Source organism: Tamandua tetradactyla, chromosome 8 (genome assembly GCF_023851605.1).
Source record: "Tamandua tetradactyla isolate mTamTet1 chromosome 8, mTamTet1.pri, whole genome shotgun sequence".
Lineage (NCBI taxonomy): Eukaryota > Metazoa > Chordata > Mammalia > Pilosa > Myrmecophagidae > Tamandua > Tamandua tetradactyla.
The window spans coordinates 99,977,273-99,987,507 of NC_135334.1; the positions used below are offsets into that span (position 1 = coordinate 99,977,273).

The 10,235-nt window shown below is 34.5% G+C and overlaps 1 pseudogene; it reads right to left on the reverse strand.

The window, feature by feature from the left end:
• Positions 1-634: 634 nt before the first annotated feature.
• Positions 635-3,025, reverse strand: LOC143645259 (arginine/serine-rich coiled-coil protein 2 pseudogene; annotated as a pseudogene).
• Between the last annotated feature and the right edge of the window lie 7,210 nt (positions 3,026-10,235).

Here is a 10,235-nt window from a genome sequence, read left to right on the forward strand (position 1 = left end):
CTACAGCATTTCCACACATCAAATTTGCTACTAAAAAAATAGCCAATATAGAAGCATCTGTGGAGCTGTTGAAAAGTCCCTCTGTGTACAGTCCCTTTTGATCAGCTGTTCTGTCACAAAAGTCTTGCTGTTTTGTCCTGTGCTCTATATGAGAAAGAGGAGCTCAGACTTCCCTCTGTAGGCTTGAGTTGGTTGAATCATGAACTCCAATGTAGACACGCTCTTACTCTTGTTTTATTTTTTTTAAGAAAAAAAATTTTATTTTCATAAAATAATATGCTTTATTTTGTGCTGGGTTATATACCAAATGGCTGGATCTTCTAAAGGACATCTACATGTTTCAAGAGGTAAAAATGACTGTACAAGGTTAATACAAAAGTATACAAGACAGCTGATGTGAAAAAATCTATGTATGAGATTACATCCCACTTGCGGTTTTTGTATGTTTGAAAAGTAGAATTCATGAACTAAAGCATATTTTCCTTTAATTCTGCCAACTTTAATGGAAATGGGTTTAACCTGATTACAACACTAATACCAGTATCACTGCTCTGATATTTACTAAAAAAAAAAAAAAAATGTATTTTTCAATAAATTAAAGTCAACACAATACCCTTACAAGCTAGAATCCTAGCTATTCGGTGAATAAGGACCTGACATCAGAAAAATAAAAGTCTATAAAAAGTCTTTGAAAGTGTGGTATTTTTGAAACTGCCTCCATTCCTTGCATTGAAGATGTGAAACCTAATCCCATTTCTCTTTATATTTGTGTTTGTGTTTTAGTTTGCCAGGGTTGCTGAAATGCAATATATCACAAATGGGCTGGCTTTGTTTTTTCCTTTTTATTATGATGTTATAAGTGAGATATATTCATCCAAAGTGTACAGTGGTTCACAGTATCTGTATAAGGTGGTGAATTCATCATTATAATAAAATTTTGAACATTAAAAGAATACCCAAAACATTCCATGCCTCCCATAACCCCCTACTGTTTATTTAATTTTATCTTTTTTTTTTTTTTATTACTTATCTGTCCATACACTGGATAAAGGGAGTGTCAGTCACAAGACTTTCATACTTACATGGTCACACCTTAAAAGCTCTATAGTTATTCAATCATCTTTAAGAATCAAACCTATGGGATTACAGTTCATCAGTTTGAGGTATTTCCCTCTAGCTACTCCAATACACCAAAAACTGAAAGGAAATATCTATATACTGTATAAGAATAACCTCCAGAAAGACCTTTCAGTTTATTTGAAATCGCTCAGCCACTAAAATTTTATTTTGTTTCATTTATCTTCTCTCTTCTCGTTAAGAAATCTTTCTCACTCCCATGAGGCCAGGGTCAGGCTCATTCCTGGGAGTCATGTCCCATGTAGGGGAGAGGACAGCGAACTCACCTATGGGGTTGGCTTTGAGAAAGAGGCCCCATCTGAGCAAAAATAGAGGTTGCTATGTCTTAGACACAATCATAAGTAGGCTGAGCTTCTTCTTTGCAAGAATGAACTTCATAAGGGCAAGCTCTGAGATCGAGGAACTGGCCTATCAAATTGACAGTCCCCAATGCTTGTGAGAGTATCAAGTCTTCTGGATTTTAACAGCAGGGATTTATTAGTCTACTGTCATAAGGCTGTGAAAATGTTCAAATCAAGGGATCGACAAGGTGATATCTCCTCAAAGAAAAGCTTATATGATCCAGGACTCTTCTGTCACATGGGAAGGCTTATGGTGGTGTCTGCTGGTATTTTTCTTACAGTTTTCATTGCTTTCAGCTTTTGGATATTCCATCTGTGGCTTTCTCTCTGAGCTTCTGTGTGTTTCTCTTTTAACTTATGTCTCTTTTACATTCTGTATGTCCTTTCTGAGCTTCTCTGGCTTTTCTCTCTGAGCTTCTCTGGATTTTTACTTTGAATTTTATCTCTCATAAAGGACTTCAGTAAGAGGATTAAGAGCCACCTGGGGCATACCTCAACTGAAATAACCTAACCAAAAGGTCCTACCTACGATTGCTCTACACCAAAAAAAAATGGATTAGCTTTCAGAACAAGATCTTTTGGGGATACATACAACTTCAAACTATCATAGTTTGAAGTATGAATTTGCCATTTCATACTGAGCATCTAGATTTCTAAATACATCTTCCTGTTGCTTCATAGTCTTGTAACTTTATTTACTAAGCTACATCTAGATTCATTTTTACTCGATACTCATAATTTACTAAATTTGACATTTTGGTCCTTGTCCCCAAATTCAATATTTCCCATATTTCAGCAGACTGTGATTTGTCTCCACTCTTTCTTGCCTTGCCAAAGCATTTCCCTTTTTTCTTTAATCTTTTACTTGTTCAGCAAATTTCACTGGATTCACAGGCTCTGGATTATAATAGCTAGGTACAGCTACTCCAGTCTCTGCCAAAGCTTTAGCTTGCAGGGTTGCCATTTGAGCTACCATAGCTATGAGGAATTACTTGTGTTCAGGGTACCAAGAGGGTAGCAACAGTGAGGACAAAAACTCCAGTAGCTGTAGTTGCTGCAGCGATTTCTTGTTATTTCTGTTTTTCGACCATTTCCTTTTCTCATTGTTTTCGTAATTCCTTTGCCGTTTCCAACTTCCAGACTAAGGGATCTTGTGAATCCATTGTTGTGTTTCTACTTCTAAAGGAGGTAGACTAGGAGTCTGACTTAAACTTCTGCTAAATCTTCTTGACTTTTCAATTATCTTCTTTCTATTTCAACTTCTACTCCTTGCCTTACTTCTGCTTTTACTTTTAAGGCTGTGTTGCTCTTAAGCAGCAATGAGATCTGATCCGATGTTTTCTTTCCCTGCTTCTGGGTCATGATCTCTTCAGCCCCCTAGACAGAGACTTCTTCCATTCTCTGCTTCTACCACAATGACATCTTCCATGAGACCTAGATCTTGAATGACTTCTGCCTCTTGATGACTTTCTTTCTTTGTGTGTGTGTCTGTCTTCACCATTTAAAATTTAATTTAGTTGACTTCTTTCTTTCTCAGAAGGAAGCATTACTGTATGAGAAAACCAAACAAAATTAAGGAATTTTGTCCCTTAAATTTACATCTTGTTGTAAACCATAATGATGCTCAAGACACAGTATATCAATATTTTCCCAGTGCAAAGAAGATAAGTATTGCATTTAATACTAGGCCATTTCTCTAGGGGATCACATTTTTTTGTTGAAGGAGGCATTCCACAGTCAAGTCCTGGCTACCTCAGTGGCACCTTCACTTGCCATTTTTAACGTACCAAACACCTCCAAGCTTATTTTCTCTCTGATCTATAATTTTCTAAGACATCAAGACTTTAAAACCAAACTTTAGATGACCCTTTCATTTTTGTCGTTCTTCTCAGTCTTACAAATCTCTGAAACAATGACCATGGAATTGAAAATTGATAGGGAGAAAGGAATAATATGAGAAACATGAGAGAAAAAGATTTCCAAATACATTGCTCCTATGTAATGAATTTTGCATGAGCCTCTGCATTGTTTTGCTTTGCTTTTAACTTAGTGAACTTGAACAAGTTCTTTAACCTCTCTAAACATTATTTCCCTTATCTGGAAAAGAAGATTCAAAAGAACAGTGTCTCGGGTGGACAATGGTGGCTCAGTGGCAGAGCTCGAGCCTGCCATTCCAGAGACCCATTCCCGGTGCCTGCCCAAGTGAAAAAAAAAGAAAAAAAAAAGACCAATGTCTCATAGTTCAATGATTATTAAATGGTACATCTACAAATGACCCAGCATGGTGTCTTGTTCTTTTAAAATATTGAACAATAAATTTTAGTTCATATAAGCCATACACTCCTGAAATAATTTATAAAGAACATGTAAGAAGGGAGAGTACCTGTAAAATTTCCCTATATTGGTTCTCAAAACCAACTGCTATAGGCATTTACTTGGGGTAGTCCTGTTGGGTTGCCATCAATAATTTCAGAAAACCTCTTAATAACTCAAGTTCTAAGAGACCTCTGAAAGTGGAGCTCTAGGAGCACTGATGTAATTGACCTCATAGTTGAACCTTGCAGAGATCATGATGAGTGAAATTTGCCAGACACAAAAGGACAAATATTGTATGCTCTCACTGATATGAAACAATTAGAATAAGCAACTTCATATAGTCATAAAATAGAATACAAGTTACCAGGGACTGGAGAGGGAGTAGGAATGGAGAGTTAATGCTTGATTAGTATGGAGTTTCTATTTGAGTTGATGGAAAAATTTTGGTAACAGATCATGAATTTTAACACCACTGAATTATATATTTTAATATGGTTAAAGGGGGATGTTAGGTCATATACGTGTTACCAGAATAAGTTTAAAAAAAAAATTGTAGGCTTATATAACACAAACAGTGAATCCTTGTGTAAGCTATGGACCATAGTTAATACTATAAATATAAAATTGTTACATCATTTGAAACAAAGGTACCGCAAATGCAAAATCTTAGTAGGGAAAATCGGATGTTTGTGTATGTGTGCTCATGGGGAGATATTTGGCAGCTCTTTACCTTCTGCTTAATTTTTCTGTCAACTTGCAGCTACTCTAACTAAAAGAAAGTGAAGCTGTAGGAGTCAGTCAGATAACATAAGAATCTAGCAAAATTGAGAGCATTCCTAAAGAGAAAGGAAAGATTAATGCTCACTGCCAGGATTCTTTCCTCCAGCATTTCAAAGCTTAGAGAAGGTCATAGATGAGACAACTTCTCAGGGCTTCCTAATACTGCAAGTGCCCCCACTGACCTAACATGTCCTATGCCAGAGATAAAACTTTTGCTGTGCTCTCTCTCAGCAAAAGTCTTAGGTCTTTAAATTTCAGATGTTGGAGGAGGTAGCTGCGAACATCCCGGTACAGTGGCTTGAAGAGCAAAACTGTTCTTGAAATCTGATTTAAAGCACAAAAAAGTAAATCTTAGCCCAAGGGGAAAGGGCAAGACTTCAAGTGCATGTTTTGTTATTTCTTACTGTTGAAATATAAATAACTTTTTTGGGGGGAGTGCATGGTCTGGAAATCAAACCTGGGTCTCTTGCAAGGAAGGCAAGCATTCCACCAATAAATCACCCAGAAATATAAATAATTTAAACATTACTTTAGGATTCTGTGTATGTGATATACTGTATAAGCAATGCAATATTTTCCATCATTTTCCACGATCTATGCTTTATTTTCCTTAATTTTTGAATATTAAGTATTTATTATATAAGTAGATTTTATATATAGCACATTTTAATAAATATGTTATCTATATATATATATATATACAGTATATTTCCATATACTTGGATTTTGCTATACCCTATATAAACAACCAGAAGCATTCTGTCCATTTTCATTTATGATAACTACAAAAATATTCACATTAAAAATTTGCACCTATGTTTCCTTTGAAGAGTTTTATAGCTTTAGCTCTTGCATTTTTGTATTTAATATATTTGGAGTTAATGTTTGTGCATGGTGTGAGGTGGGGAATCCTAGTATGCTTACAATAGTCAATTGCTGAAATGAGATTAAAATGAAGATCATTAAAGTTGGAAAGGATAAACACATGTATATGCACCAAGATGACCAAGTATTAGGATGAGTTGGAATGGAGAGGAAGATCTGACAACTTGGTCCACAGCTTAAGTTTCTACAGGGAGTAGACTCATTTAGTTTTCAATTTTATAAGTCAAGTACTGTCTCACTGCTTTTGTAATCTTACGTTAGTTAGCATTCTTATCATGCAGTTCTGATTTAAATTAATATCAATTATAATACAACATTTAAAAAATGCTGTAAAAGTTGATGCTTACTTGGCGTTTCTCAAACTCAAAGTCAGAATTTGTTCCTTGTGATCAGGTACTATCAATCTACCTTATATGTATCTATCTATGTAAATATCTATCTTTCCATCAATTCATCCAATTCTTAGAAAGATTATTTAAACCCTGATTGTATGAGGCCAACAATATACAAGAACTCTGTGTTGAGGATTTCATACAATTATTTACGCAAACAAGAACAATGAACTCTGAAATTAATATATGTATATTATAGGAAATATTTATAAAGCAGATATAATGACAGCATCTTAAATGACAAAACACCCTTATTCTGTTACCTTGTCAAGAGGTTCAACCATATTCTGAGTGAAGAAGTCTCTTGCAAAACAATGTCACACAAAATTGCTAACTTTGGGTTTTGGCTTTCTTTGCCAGAGGAAAGCCCTGTGCCTTCTAAATATTGAGTATTTATTGGGGCACCTAGACCTCCTCTAAGAAGTGGAGTGGGCAGATTAATGGCTCTCCACAGAGTTTATGGCCTAATCTCCAGAAAGTGTGTGTTATGCTAAACGGCAAAGGGGAATTAACATTGCAGATGGAATTAAGGTTGCTTTCAGCTGATTTTATCATAGAGAGATGATCCTGGATTATCCAGGCGGGCTCAAAGCAGTCACAGTGGTTCTTAAAAGTGATAAAAAAGTGGAAGATGTGACTATGGAAGAAAGACTCAGATGGAAGAAATGGGCCTGTATTAAAAGGACAGGCAATGGATTATCCCCTAGAGCCTTTCAGAAAGGAGCTCTGCAGAGGTCTGCAGATCCTTTGATCCATTCTTTGTTGTTTCTTTTTTTCCTTACAAGCAATGTCCCTAGAACGGTTTCTTTTTCCTTTCTTATTGTTATGGAAAGAGATCGTTATGTTTAGTTAGAGAGTAATAAATCAATTTATATTTAGTCCTCACAAAAAATCTAATGATGTAGACATCATGATATTCTTTTTAAAGATTAAGGAATCAAGGCCCAATAATTTGAGGAATTGCCTAAGTCACAGTTAGCACTTGAGGAAGTCAAGACCCATACAAGACTACCGACTGGGCTCTCCTGTTTTTCGGTATATGTCAAGGGGTGAGTCTACTGCATGTGCCGTCTGAAAGCTTTCTAAGTAATTCTGACATTCAGTCCCAGTTGAGAAGTAATCCTCCCATTCAAAAGCTCTGAGCATATTGCTAAAGCCGAATATAGACTTTTTTCTCCTTGATATGAAACTAGGTGGATGAATTGACTAAACAGTACAATTAAAGAGTCTTTCTGACTTGAAAAGTAACATTAAACAGCATGCCAAATTATTTCCAATGAAGTACAAGGGAACAGTTCTCATAAAACAGTAGTTTGATACCTTACTTTTTATTCCTGAATGACAATCAAAAAGGTGGCCCCTTAGCTGATTATATTGCAATGTGCTAAGCCTCATTGTTGTACAGCATAAAGATACTCTTCACACTTTGGGGTAATTTCCAAAAGCAATTTTAAAGAGCCCTTTCATATTATTCATACCACATTCTTCCTTGTCAAAAAACCTCTCAAGTAAGGAATAATGGCTTTGTTTTCCCTATTTGGTCCCAAAAGAACCAGCTATAAGAGAATGATAAACAGTATTACTTTTGGTTGAAAAAAAAAATGTTTACTGAATCCTGGTCTTGTGGTCTGCCTTTGCTTAAAAATGATTCTTCTCAAATTCATGAAATAAAGGGTTTCAGTAGTCAGCTCAGCAAACCATATCTCTTGTATATTCATTTTGAATAAAAAGTGTTTCACAAATCATGAGGCCATATAAAACTAGAAGGATGCTATATAAACTAACATTTGGTAGATATCAATAAGATTTACCACAATACACTCTCTCTATATAAAAAGTGAGCCTTGTGCAAAGTAAGAGAAAACAGACTCACCTGAAAGAATTCACCTGAATAAATTGGGTCTAAGAAGGTATAAATTGCTGCTTTATCATAGATGGTGGGAAATCAAATGAACAGAACAGATGAAGCATCAGTGAAAGACTTTGTTGTCAGAGGGAAGAAAGAGAAAAGTTCAAAAATAAAAAGAATGGCAATTAAAATGTTTTTCCCAATGCCTAGAATGAGATCAATGAGGAATTATTTTATTTAATCAAATTTTCTTCATATTAAAATTATTTTCTGGTGTTGTACATTAAACCAAACCAAACATGCTATCTTAACAAGGAAAATCATTTCACTTTGAGGATTCATGTTGAATTGTATTTTTCTGTCCTGCATATATGAATATCAGTTTTTTCCTCTATTACCTCTTCATTTATCTTCAAATAACCTTGTGCATTTCAAAAGAATATCATGTGTATAAAATAATATTAAAGAAAATTGAATCCGTTTTCTATATACAGTCCAACAAAGTCTTGATTTTGCCTCCTAAATGATATTTAAAATATATGCACATATTTCCTATATTTAATATTTCCCTTGTTCAAGCCAACATCATCTCTTGTCTGGCCAAAATACTTGTAGTAAATAGTCTGCACCTGTGCATTCTTGATCCCTTTAATTCATCTCTACATACTTCCTAGAATGATCTTTTAAATGTTATGTTGAAACATTCCATGGCCTTATCAAATATATTTTACACCTTTTATGATGGTCTATATATTAAGATACTATATCACTTTTCTCCAAATTAGAATACTTTTAAGACAAAGTACACTTGTGAGACAAGTAGTGGGTTCTCCAAGGGTGTTGAGTAAAATAATAAATTCCCTTTTTAATTCTGCCACTTTCTTCATTAGAATCTTTTGCATTTCTGTATTATCAAAGAGCAATTGCATAAACACTTTAGCTTGACATTCAAGGCTCTTTGAAATCTGGCCTTGCCCTAAATATCCCACCAGATACAAACATCCTCTCAGATGGCAAACCAAACATTAGGCCAGTCCCATTTGTGATAAGCGGCGCCCAGGGAAATATCACCTTCCCCTGACTGCCCTCCTGTTTCCATCTTTTTAAATTCCAAAAAGTTCAGTGCTCTTCTCCTTCCAGGGACTTTGGCATTGTCTAATCATTTCACAGCCCCTTCCTCAAAATCCTTAGGTCATTTATTCAAGAGAGCAGAATTAAGTGGGAAGTGAAGTAGAAAATTGTATCATGAGAGAAATCATAGCAGTTAGATAGAGAGAGATACAGATAGATACATACATAGATATAGAGATACGCATGATGAGGAAATAAGGTGGGACTTTAAAATAATGGAACCTATTTCATTGACTGTCTGTATTGTCTATTTTCGAAGACTACTGACTGAGAAATATTGGTATCCAGGTGACTATATTAAAGGTGATATATCTGTTGTGTAGTTACTATTGTCCTATCAATCTGCAGGGTCTTCCAGGGAATAAAATATCTTCAATTTCTTTCTAATGAAATAGTTTATAATATTACCCTATACATGATATGTAACAAATACTCAATAGTATACATATCAAACGAATTTCATAATTTTGAGATGATCCTACCCAAAACTTTTTCTAATCAATGTTGAAAATACAGTCACTGTGGGGTAGCTGATGGTTGGTTAGCTGATATGTATATATAACTCCTTCTAATCAATATGAAAAATACAGTCACATAAATTATTTATATATAAATATATATAATATATATATATATAGCTAGCCAGATAGATTTTTAAATGACCATATTTCTGATATGCCAATTGTATGCAAATTTATATGTGTATAATTATATAAGCATATTTATTATATATCAATTATGGGAAATCTATATCTATGTGTGTGTGTATAATTCAATTCTTTAAAGATACCTAACTAAAGGAAAAATAACATTCTCAGGAACAGGTTGATTGCATGCTGTTATAAGGCAGTGTGTAGGACTTGTGGTTGAAATTATCAAACCTTATGGATTCAAGATTAAAGCCAAAATATTGTGACTTTGAGGGTAACTATCATCTATACCAAAGCTTTTGATTTGTGTGTGTGTGTGTGTGTGTGTGTGTGTGTGTGTGTGTGTGTGTGATTATCAAGTAATAACAGGGTATGAAATGAAGGGTTAGAAAATTTGGTGATAGGTGTGTCATCAACTTTAAAGGTATTATGAGGCTAATTGATATTCTCCATAACAAAGAGACAAGAGGACAAAAGAGGAGAAAATTTGCAAGAATTTTGTGATTTGTGTTATGATTCCTTTTGTTTTGCTTGTTATGTGTTTTTTTTTCAAAAATAAGAAATGCCAACATTGTAATTTAGGAGCTTTACAACTGTACACAAATTTACAGTGATACTAAAAAGCAGCAAACATAATTTTTTTCTCTTCAAATGCCATTAATTTGTCCAATGTTTCCATAATATCTCTTTAAAATATACCAAAGTTCAGCCAATGCACATTCCTGTCTTCTATTCTTTCTAATACATTGCCATA